Source organism: Vitis riparia, chromosome 2 (genome assembly GCF_004353265.1).
Source record: "Vitis riparia cultivar Riparia Gloire de Montpellier isolate 1030 chromosome 2, EGFV_Vit.rip_1.0, whole genome shotgun sequence".
Lineage (NCBI taxonomy): Eukaryota > Viridiplantae > Streptophyta > Magnoliopsida > Vitales > Vitaceae > Vitis > Vitis riparia.
Window position 1 is genome coordinate 9545790 of NC_048432.1, and position 12759 is coordinate 9558548.

General features: G+C 31.5%; 1 protein-coding gene across 3 annotated transcripts in view; it reads left to right on the top strand.

Moving 5' to 3' along the window:
• The first annotated feature begins 2148 nt into the window (after positions 1–2148).
• The window catches only part of LOC117927538 (anaphase-promoting complex subunit 5-like), a 72158-nt gene continuing 61547 nt past the window's right edge, over positions 2149–12759 (top strand). For all 3 annotated transcript variants that reach the window (XM_034847093.1, XM_034847086.1, XM_034847102.1), the window contains exon 1: positions 2149–2401. The gene's annotated coding sequence lies outside the window, so the exon portion shown is untranslated. The remainder of the gene's footprint in view (positions 2402–12759) is intronic.

Sequence of the window (12759 nt, forward strand, 5' to 3'; positions counted from 1 at the left end):
AATAAAATTGTAAAAATTTTTGTAAATAAAATTGTTTTTAATAATTTTTTTAACAACAATAAGTGAAAATAACTTTCTTAAAAATAGAAATTGCATACAAATTAAAACAAATCAAATTATTTGTCGATCATGAGTTGAAACATTTTTCTACTAATTGTAATCATTAGTTCGATTTTTTTTAATGCAATTAAATTCTTTCAAAATTTCTTAAAATTGCTTTGTGACATTTGAAATAATGAAGTCTTTTTTTTTAATTAACTTAATAGGTTGAGCCATATCTTTTTCTCTTTATTTATTTTGTCTATTATTATAATTTGATTTTTACCATGATTTATACATACTCATTTGTGTGATTCTTTTTCTTGGTATCTATGATTAATTAATTAATTGTCATAATTCTCTCAATTCGTTTAGTAGAAACCATATGCATATAGGCTTAGAGGGGTGTTATGGCTCACAATCGTACATTCCCAATGAGTAACTTAATCTCCAAATCTAAACTCAATTTTCACAAATTCGTTTTTCCTTTTAGAAGTTGCACTTAAGGTTTTTCTTTTAAAAAATAAAACAAATATAAGTGACAACTCCAAGTTATATATATATATATATATATATATATATATATATCAAATTTTCACCAATAAAAAGCAAATCGTACCATCGAGTGGGAACGCACGTGAAAAATGAAGGTCCACAATATGTCAATTTGATTATTTATAATAAAATTTAAGTTAATTTTCTCAAATAATAAAAATTAAGTAATAAGTTTTAAATCAACAATTTACGTATAATTTAACTTAAATTAACTTAAGTCATTAAGTAATAAGTATTAAGTTTTACTAAACACCCTCCTTGATTTTCAACCTTGCTATCAAATTAGTTTCAAGTTTCTTTTATGTTGTCCTAGGGTAAAATATTTCCAAGATAAATTTTGAAAACATAATGAATGCAATATTTTTATTTTAATATTTGTTAAAGCAATGGAATTTTTTATTTAAATAATATTTACAAAAAATAGATTTAATCCTAAGTAAATAAAGAAATAAAATATAAGTGTCCAATTTTCTTTTATCTTTATTCTCTAGAAAGGAGAAAAAAACACACACAAAAATTTATACTTGTAAAAATACTAATTTAAATGACTATTATATTTCTTAAAAATATTATTTGAAAACTAATTGTATTTTAAATTATTAGAATTTGTACATCGAGCTACTTGGAGGAAAAAATTAATATGAGTGCTAAGGGTGTTTGATAAAACTTAAATCCTTATTACTTAATAAGTTAAGATGACTTTAAATAAAATTATATTTAAGTTATTGACACTATAATTTCATTTTTATTTTAAATATTAAGGTTATTTAATAAAATTAATTTTAAATCATTAAATTGATATATTTATCATCATAAATTATAATTAGAGTTGAGAAAGTTGAGTAATAATAAAGATGATAAGAGTAGCAAAAGCGATTATACAGGTAATTAGGATAAATGAAGATAAAAAGGTAAAAATAAAGATATGGATTTAATTAAGAATAAATTAAATGTTTTTCTTATTATTTAAAATTATTTTTATTTTTAAGTCTTAAATGATTTTATTAAACATATTTAATTTACTTAATGACATAAATTAATTTATAAATTCATTTTAAGAAATGAAATTGGTTTATCAAATACCCATGGTATTAATTCATATAATAATGAATGAATTGGTTAAAAAGATGAAATAATCCTCGTAATAATTTTTTTGACATAAATGCCCTTTATTATTTTAAGTATTTACACGTGTTTAAAAAAATAGTTATTTTGAAGACATTTTTGTCAAAATGTGGCAAAATTAGGATGGTGGGGTTCAACAGCCCCTTTAATAAAATAATCTTAATAATAGTGTCAAACAACATTTTGAATTTAAAATTTTAAATATCAAATATTAGAAAATAATTAAAATTTAGAAAATAAAATGTGATTATAATTTTAATTTATTTTATTTTTTAAAAATATGTTATATCGGTTGAAATAATTGATTTTTTTTTTCAAATTAAAAATATAAAAATTATGAATAATATATATTGTTATTTTGGGAATTATTTATAGTTTTTCAAATGTAATTCGTGTTTCCGCATTTCCAGTTTGGCGGTTCTTCTTTGGAATAAGTCTGCTCCGTTTCTCATGCAAAACCTTAGAAAAGCCCATTGAGGTTGCAGCGGAGCAGCAGAGGTGAGAAATGGCAGCGATGTTGAACCCGCCGGGCAGTTTCAGCGTAACGCCGCACAAAGTGTCATTGTGCATGCTTCTCCAGATCTACGCTCCTCCAGCTCAAATCACGCTCCCTTTCCCCTTCCCCTTCTCCTCCGTCGCTCAGCACAACTGCCTCGGCATGTTCTTGCTCGCACTCACCAAGGTCAACTTCTATCTTGGTTGGTTCTGAAACAGTTTGATTTTTGAAGATTAGAGATTTATGGTTGGGTTTGGTTCCTGATAAACCGTGGGAAAAGAAAGTATTCAGGGTTTTGAAGTTTGGGTTTTTTGGTTATTTGGGAATCGGAGGAAATTATAAACTTAGTTTGGTTATTTGGGAAGGGGGAACTGGAGCTAGTCTCCATTCCGATTATTTATTTTTATTTTTATTTTATTTGGTGATTTTGGTTTCTAGGAAACGTGAGAAAAGGAAATAAACCGATCATGGATTTTTTTTCTTTTTTCTTTTTGATATTTGGGAGTGGGGAAACCAGAAAAATCTCCAGGCAACTGTGGGTAGTACAATGTTTGTCTCAGTCGAGGAGGATTCAAAATTTTATACATTTTAATTATTGTTGTTAAATTTTGTTTCTCTGTGTTTGTCATCTTGGCAACCAGACAAGGGGTTAAGTAAAAAACCTTGGGGAAAGAAATGAAAGGGAGATTCTGGGTCTTGATATGGAACTTTAAGGCTGTGTTTATTCTTGAATGATTTAAGGAAAATGCAAAGGAAAGAAAAAAGAGGAAAAGTTAGAAGGAAAGAAAAAGTGAAAGAAATAACAAATAGATTTAAAGTCAATAAATTATTTTTATATATTACTTTTAACTCATTTCACTTATTTTAACTCTTCAATATAAAGATCAAATGATTTAAAAATGCATAAATTTCTAACCAATTTTAATTATATTTGATTTTCTTTTGTATTTTTTATAATACAACCAAACACGAAAAATGATTTTCTTTTTGATGCAATAGAGGTTTTTTTTCCATTGCCTTTTTGGCACCTTTGTATACTCTCTATGTACTTTGCTATGCCCTCTTTTTATTAGGTGTTGTTAATCATATTAATTTTGCCTATCAAAAGAAAAAAAAACTATTTTTTTTTGGTACTAATTCTTAAGAAGGGGGAACATAAGATATAAAAGATTTTAGGTCTTAATGTCTATTGGGAAGCTTGTATAATTGGAAAGGTTTTGGCTAACATACTTAAGAAAGCTATTAGAAGGGTGGTCTCCTTATTTTAAAATGCTTTTAGGGAAGAAGACAAATATTTGGTGTACTCCTTATGCCAATGAGGTATAGACTTGAGATCCAAAAGTTGGTACCTTGGAGTGTGTGCAAGTTGAACATTAAGAAAGCTTATGATCGTATAATTGAGATTTTTTTTGCTTTCAGTTTTAAGTTTGTATACATATAACGAACTTCTTTGTCTAGATTTATGGTTCTTCTGTATGCTTCTTTTAGAGTTCAAGGGCTTTAAGGCTAAGGAATTCGCTTTCTCCCTATTGTTTTCATGATTTCATCCTTGTGATGGAGATATTGAGTTAGGTTAAGTGAGAGAAAGAAAATAGTGTCTTTTTCCTCAAGGAAAGAGCATGAAGCATATGCATAGACTTTTGCTAAAAAAGTAAAAATAAAGGAAAAGAAAGAAAAGAAAAGACTAAACTACCTCTTACCAAATAACTCTTTTAACACTCCCTCTCAAACTAGGACATATATCATTAAGACCTAACTTGGAACACAAAACAAAAAAAGATTTCTCCCTAAAGTTTTAGTAAACACATCACCCAATTAATCTTTAGATTCATGATTACTATGAGATGCCATACTTTCACTTAATATAGGCGTTCTCAATAGTGAAATAGGACAAAAAATTCACTTGTATATTTTGTTGAATTTTTTTTAGGTTATGTCCATGTTGATATATATATATATATATATATATATATATATATATATATACAAGAGTCCTATATTAGAAGTTAACTATACAAAAATAATTACTATAAATCACCCTATGAAGTAGGCACTAATACTGCAGTCCTAACTTATCCTAATATAGAATTAATTAAGCTCTAGAATACATTACTAACAATAGGAACAAAAGGGATGTTAGGAAACCTTCATTTCTAACACATTATTGCACCATACTTGCTTCACAAAATACAACCAATCACATAGGCACTAGTGTTGGAGGTTATTATAGCAATATTGGATCATTGTGGCAAAATCATAGTAGCATGACATTGTAGCAATTTTTATTTTCTTTTATTTTTAATTTTACTTTTTAGGGGCTAAGTGTCACAGGATGCTTCAAATGACCCTCCCCATGGGCTTATATAGAGCCCAGGAAGCTTTTGGAGACTCCTGGAGCCATCTACACTAAGCCATTAGTGAGAAGAGTATGGAAGGTTGTAGAGATGTCTAGAAAAGTCCACACATCTCTACACTATGTTGGAAGGCATGAGAGGAGTTCAGGGCTTTCTAGAGAATTCTAGAGATTTCTTGTATATTCTTGTACATAAGGTTGTACATAGATTAGTGTAGGGAGTTCTAGAATATTTTTGATTTGTAAGGAACCCTCCAAGGTTTCAGAGAGTTCCATTGGTGCCTATAAATAGGTGAGGCCCTCATTTGGCCAAGGCACCACCCAAATCACTTCCTAACCAAGCAAGTGAGTTCCTAAAGCACTTGTAAAGGCTTCCTTGAGTAATAAAAGCTTCCATTCCTAAAGAGTTGCCTACTACGCCTTCTTAAGCTTTCGAGTCGTGAGCATCCTAGCCTAGCAAGCTAAGCGTTGGGAGTAAGGCTGACTTAGCAAGATCAAGCGTCTTGACATGTCTAAGTGCCGCACGAGCTTAGGAAACGACTAAGTCCGTGACATAAGGCTCCAAATCAAACATGCTTTGATACCATGTTGGGTGAGAAAGAAATAGTGTCTTATTCCTTAGTCTTATTCCTTAAGAAAAGAGTATGAAACACATATATTGACTTTTACCCCCCAAAAAAAAAACTAAACTACCCCTTGCCAAAGAACTTCAATAGCTCTTCAAGAAGTTGTTTTATTCAAAGGGTGGTGGAGGGAGGCCTCATCTTGGGTTTCAAGGTACAATGAGTTGGAAGAGAGGAGGTGGAGTTATGTTATCTTTTATTTGTAGATGGTGCCTTGTTAGTTTATGGCATGGGTAGCAAACAATTGTCATATTTTAGATAGATTCTCCTATGTTTGATTGAAGTATTTGGGTTGAAGATCAATTTGGAGAAAAAAGAGCTTATTCCTATTGGTAAGGTGGATAGTACAAAGAGATTGGTCAGTCAATTTGGGTCTCGATTGGGAAGTCTTCCTTCTAAGTATTTAGGATTACCTTTAGATGCTTCATTCATGGTTGCCCTTGGTAGGCCTTGGTTGAGGAAAGATTCAAATTAAAGTTCACATCCTTGAAGCGACAATTTTTATCTAAAGAAGGAAGATTGACTTTCTTAAAGAGCACTCTTTATAATTTGCCAATATGTTATATGGGTGAGGTGTGGCTTATAGAAGATCTAGAGAGACTTTCTATGCAAGTTGGTAGTTTAGAGAGAAATATTCATCTTGTTAACTGATCATTTGTATGTTTAGAAAAGGCTTCTGGTTGTTTGAGCATTAGGAGCCTTATGTCACGGACTTAGTCTCTTCCTAAGCTTGTGCGACACTTAGACAAGTCAAGACGTTTTTTTTTTTTTTTTTGATGAATAAAGAGAAATATATTGAAAGAAAAGAGGCACCTCAAGGAAGCACCCAAGAGTATACAGGTAGTATACAAAGGAGAGAGAAAAGAACCCTTAAACAGGGCCTAACCAATGTACAAAATCTACAACGGAAGGGGGACAAGAGCCAAAAAAACCCTTAGTCCAGGCCCACAGATTACAAAGGAAAAACGATTTACACCCATGAATCGAATGCTCCTCATTTCCAAAGGCCCTACTATTTCTTTCCTTCCAAACAATCCAAAAAAGGCATAAGGGAGCTGGAAACCACACTTTCTTCCTTTCCTTTCCCACACAAGGCCCAAACCATCCCAATAATGCCTCTCTAACTGAAGAGGGGAGCACCCACGAAACCCCAAAGAGGGAAAAAAGTAAGCTCCATAAACTTTTGACCAACCCAGAATGCAAGAGGATGTGATCAATAGACTCTTCTTCTGCCAGACACAAGTAACATCTGTTAGCCAAGGAGAACCCTCTTTTCTGAATACGATCCAAGGTTAAGGCCTTTTTCCATATAGCCTCCCAAGCAAAAAAACTCACCCTTGGAGGCACCAAAGAATTCCAAATAACTCTTGCATGAAAATCCCTTAGTCTTTCCAATTTCAACTCCTTGTAAAGAGACTTAACAGAAAATCTTCCGTTCTTTGCCTTAGTCCAAATTACTTGGCCTTCCACATCATTACAAACCCTCCTCCATTGCAACCTTAAGAGAAAACGCTCCACATCGAACACTTCCCAATCGTTAAGTCGCCTAGACAAGTCAAGACGCTTGATCCTGCTAAGTCAGCCTTACTCCCAATGCTTAGTTTGCTAGGCTAAGATGCTCACAACTCGGAAGCTTTAGAAGGCGTAGTAGGCGACTCTTAAAGAATGGAGCTTTTATTGCTCAAAGGAAGCTTTACAAGTGCTTTGAGAACTCACTTGCTTGGTTGGTTAGGTTTTTGGATGGAGCTTTTGAATCTCTTATATGAGATAGTCATCCTATCACAAATACTCATGGGAGGAACCTAGTCCAAATTGTAGTGGTATTTTTTTCTTATCTATCAATCATAAGATAGTGATTGTATATTAGATCAACTAATAGGATAGTCAACAATTCCCCTATTCTTTCTTGTTAATTGCTTATTTTTCATCCCATTTAAAAGGTTAATTGGAAGTCAACTAAGCCTTGATTTCATATAAGCTTTAACCAAGTTGAGACCCAATACAAAACTCATGAAGTCCATATCAAAAGTCCACAAAAGCATAGATGATAAAACACATAATAAAATTGAATAGCACGGTTTGATATTCAAGAGCCTTTTATAAAATATATACCAAAAGAGCTTATAAAAAAAATACAAAAAATAAAATATATATCAAAAGCCTATAAAGGCTTAAAACCCTTTGGATATTTGAGGCTTAGGCCTTAACAACCTTAAGGATATAGCCTTAAAGCTATAGGCTTGAAGAGGTTGAGATTTAAACCTCAATTATCGTCATTGAGGCTATAACTTCAAGGCTAATTTGTAAAGCCTTGCCTTAAGGCGAGCCTCAAGGTGTAAGCCTCAATAGTTGTTTAAAACACCGTGTAGACGTATGTATTAAAATGTCACAATCATTGGTTAGTTATAACTATAAATTTTGTGTCCTTGTTCCTTGAGGAATGCATTGATATTGTTCTAATTGCTACAACTTCTTTGTAGGACTTATCATTTATGTTTTTATTATTGAACAATGGATCATTATCTTTAAATTGGATTGAATACTAGGATCTTGTTTAAGAGTTGATTCAAGGAAGACCTATTGAGAGAAAAGAACTTGAATTTATCAATTGGGACTTACTAATGAATGAATAATATTGATCATCTTGGAATAATCTTTGTTTATGATGTAGTTTTAAAAAGTGCAAGGCACACCTAATTCACAAAAGTCTTTTAAGGCCAAGGTTTGAAATATCAGTAAACACGGATATATCAATAATATCAGAAGTATCAGAGAAATATCGGTGGTATTTTGACAAAAATATCGGTAATACAAAAATGATTTAAAATTCATGAAAATATTTGGAGAAACTCCAAAAAATGATAAAATAAATAAAAATACACATGTTAAAGTTATTTTTTAAGTGTAATTGACATGGGTATGGTTAAAGAAAAAAATATCGGTAGGCAAGGATATGTCGGTATTAATAATTTATTATTTATCTAATCAAATTAATTTTAATATATAAAATATTTGTACTTAATTATTATTATTATTATTTTTTATATTTTAGTATTTCTTGAATAAATTTATATTTTTAATATTTTAAGATAAAAACATTCAAAATTAAAAAGGATAAATATAAAAATTTAAAAGTGAAGTGATAGTAATTTTTCAAAATATGATTAATGAGATAATGATAATACATTTAATATTAAAACTATAATTTATTTAATTCAAATGCATTCAATAATGTAAAATAAACGAGGATGCATATATGAAATTTTAATATTTAATTATTATAAAAATGATATTAAAAAAAAATACTTGTGAAAAAATTATAATGGTGGGTTTTATATATTTATTAATTAATTAAATAAAATTTAAAATAACATAATTAGAATTAATTTATTTATTTTTAATAATGAACTTTAACATATTTATTATGTATATATATTAACAAAGAGAAGATGACCCAGTGGTAAAATTTGAACTCAAGCCTTTTGCTTGGTTCGAGTCTTGGCAGTAGCAGGTAGGCTAAAAACAATTGAAATGTTGAGCTTTGTAGTGGTTGGGCACAGGCAAAAAAATTTGAAATGGAGGCCGCGCGTTGACTGGAGGGCTGGTTGTAGGCGAATGATTGGAGGGCAGGTGCAGACAAAAATTGAAATGGAGGGAGCGTAAAAACTGGGGCGTGTTGACTGGAGGTAGGGTGTTTGACTTCTTGAAATATCAGGAAATTTCATGAAAAATATGTAGAAATGTGGATATTTCGGCAAAATTCTGAAAAAATCGTTGATATTTCGGCCAACCAATAATCGGTATGAAATATCGTATCGGCCTTGTCCGATAAGAGAAATTTTGCTAATATTTCGACGAAAAATCACGAAATTTCAAACCTTGCTTAAGGCTTAGGTGCAAGATGCATCATAAGGTGAGTACTTGAGCGAAGTGAAACACGACATAGGATGCATATCAATTTTGTAAAATATGATTCAAAATCCAATCAAAGTAACAAAGATTCCTAATATTTAAAAGATGCATTCAACTAAAAGGTATTGAGATCATATAAAATTCAATATACAATTAGAAATTTTAAGAATAAAAGTGTTTAAAAAGAAAATCTAAAATAGATGAGGTATGCCTTTTCAACAAGGTGTATGCCTTGGCAAGCAAGGTGCTATAACTAGGGAGTGGTTGTTTCTTAGGCCTAGGCACTCTTTAAGCATTCCTTTAACAACTATTGATGATTGTCACTTCCATTAGATTAGTTAGGAGAATAGTTCTAATGAGGTAAGTTATGAAATAGTTTATGTTCTCAACCTATGTAATTAATTAGACATTAAGCTAGAGTGATGCTTTTAATGGTTACGATGATTGTTGGAAGTGGGTGCTGTATCTAAATTACAAAATGGATATTATAAATGATCATTGGCAGAGATCATATCATTCTCATTTGTCACATAATAACTATTGATTATGATTTTGTCATGATGATGGTTGTATTAATTATGATTTGTGAATACAATGCAATTATGATTCTAACTTTGATGGAAATGATATTCTCCATTATGAAAGTGCTGAATTAGAAGGAATAAAAAGAATGAAGTTCTTCCTTATTTTCAATTTGTATAAACCCACATATTTATACCATTATTCTAAACCCACATATTTATACCAATATTCCAAGGACAAAAAATGGAAACCTTCCTAACTTAATTATACCAAATCTCCTTGATTACGGGATTGTCTTGATTGTCTCCTTAATTACAAAATTATAAAGTTATAATCTTTCCTAATTACATTCTTCCACACTTCCCTTCAAGTTGATGAATAGGTGTTTTCCATTCCCAACTTGGATACACTTGCTTGAAACGTTGTATTGCTTAAACCTTTGGTAATATTTGCAAGTTCTGGTCAGTAGACATAAGGAGTATAAATCAATCCACTATCTAATTTCTCCTTAATAAAATGCTTGTTTATCTCTATGTGCTTCGTTTGATCATGTTGCATTGAATTATGTGCAATATTGATTGCGGATTTGTTGTTGCAATAAAGTCTCATTGGGCCATCCCATTTAATTTTCAAATTTTCCAAAATGATCTTCAATCATAGCAGTTTACTGACTCCTTGAGCCATTGTACGAAATTTTGCTTTTGCGCTAGATTTAACTACTAAACTTTGTTTTTACTTCTCCATGTCACCAGATTCCCACCAAGAAAGGTGCAATATCAGGTGGTTGATCTTTTATCAACCACAAATCCAATATGATTTGCGTTTGTGTATGCTTCAAGTACAAGTCTTGAGCTTCATTTAAATAGGATGCCCTTTCCTGAAGACCCTTCAAGATATTGTAGCACTTTGTTAGCAACTTGCAAATGAACCTCTTTTGGACCTTGCATAAATTGACTAATCATATTCACAACATATGCTATATTTGGTCTTGTGTGAGAGAGATAAATGAGTCTTCCTACTAAATGTTGATACATCTCTCTATCTATAACATCTATTGGTGTGCTTGTTGGCCTACACGCCAACTTCCTAGTTTCCTTGAGAAAGTCCGTTACATATTTTTATTGAGAAATGAAAATTCCTTGCTTAGAATGTGCAACCTTGATTCCTAGGAAGTATTTCAACCTTCCTAACTCTTTAATCTCAAATTCTTTGGTCAAACATTGTCTTAAAGTTTGTCTCTCATTTTCATCATTTCTTGTCATGATGATGTCGTCTACAAACACTAGAAGAGCTGTAACTCCCTTAAAATCTGAATGCTTGATGAACAACATATGATCTCCTTGACTTTGTTTGTATCCTATGTTTTTCATCACTTTGACAAACCTTTCAAACCACACCCTTAGAGACTATTTCAACTCGTACAAAGCTTTTTTTCTCTTCAGTTTACACATTTTTTTTAGTGGTTAAGTTATTTCCAAATCTAGGAGGGACTTCCATATAGATCTCTTTTTCTAAGTCTCCACTTAGAAATGTATTTTTGATGTCAAATTGTTATAGATCCCAATTATAATTTGTTGTCAATGATAACAAAATTCTAACTGTGTACATCTTGGCAACTGAGTAAATGTCTCAATATGATTCACGTCATATGTTTGAGTGTATCCTTTAGCCACCATTCTTGTCTTGTACCTTTCTAAAGACCTATCTGCTTTATACTTAACAATATAAACCCACTTACATCCTATTGGCTTTTTTCTTGCAAGCAAATCTCCCAACTCTTAAGTTTTATTCTTTTCTAAGGCCTCCATTTTGCATTTATGACTTGTTTCCAATTTTCATTAGATAAAGCCTTAGATGGAATGGTAGAAATATGTATATTATTCAAACTTGTAAGAAAACTCTTATTGGATGGAGACAACTTTTTGAACGACATAACATGAGAAAGTGGATACAAAGGATGTTTAGTGCATTCCCTCGTTCCCTTCTTAATGGCAATAAGGAGGTTATGATCTATAGGTTTTTTAGATTAAAGTTCTAACTCAATTTGTAAGGGAGGATGAGAAACTGTTACCTTATTTCCAAAAGCTGGTTCAAATTCTTGGACTTGTATAGGTATTGGAATTGCAATTTTTTTCCTTGAGTACACTTTGCTAGTCATTTGATCCTTAGGAGCACCAATCATTCGATCTTCAAGAGCAACTACGAGCTTAATGGATGACTTGAGTTCAGAGAAGGAGGGTACAAATATTGGATTGGACACTTTGGGAAGGTTAATGAGAAATGGATCAATGAAACAAGAATCTTGATCCTTATTTTCCTTGATGGAATTCTCCCCCTAAAGATACAAACTGAGAAAATAAGACTCATTTTCGTTGAAAGTAACATGAGTGGAGACAAAAAATTGTTTTGATGGTGGATGGTAGCACTTATATCCCTTTTGAGTTGAAGAATATCCTACAAAAATACATTTAACTACTTTTGGATCCAATTTTCCCCTGTTTTGATTGTGAACATGCACCGAGAATGTAAACTCAAATATTTTAGGAATGAGATGGTTCGTGGTTTTCATATTAGGAGAAAAGGTCTTGAGACTTTTGAAACCTAAGATTTTGAAAGGTAATTGGTTTATGAGATGTGTGGTGGTTAGGACGACTTTCCCCCAATAAGATTTAAACACATGTTTTTGGAATAAAAAGGCTCGTGTTGTATCAGGGAGGTGACCATTTTTCCTCTTAGCAACTTCATTTTGTTGTGGGGTGTTTATACACGATGACTCATGAATTATTCCTTCATGTTGAAAATACGGAGTTAGAACTTGATTGAAAAAATCTTTGGCATTGTAAAATTGAAACCTCTTGATTTTGACACAACTGGTTTTTTATCATGCTATGGAAAGTTGGGAGAACAAAACTCACATTAGGTTTGTGTTTAACTAAGAAGACCCAAGAGACCCTAGTACAATCATCGATGAAAGACACAAACCAGTGCACCTCAAATATATTAGGGATAGTGAAAAGACCCAAATATCACTATGAATTAGATGAAAATGATCTGAACTTCTTTTATTACTGGTTGGAAGGGTTGTACGCTTGTGTTTGGCTAGTTCACACACATCACAATGAAAACTCTCAACA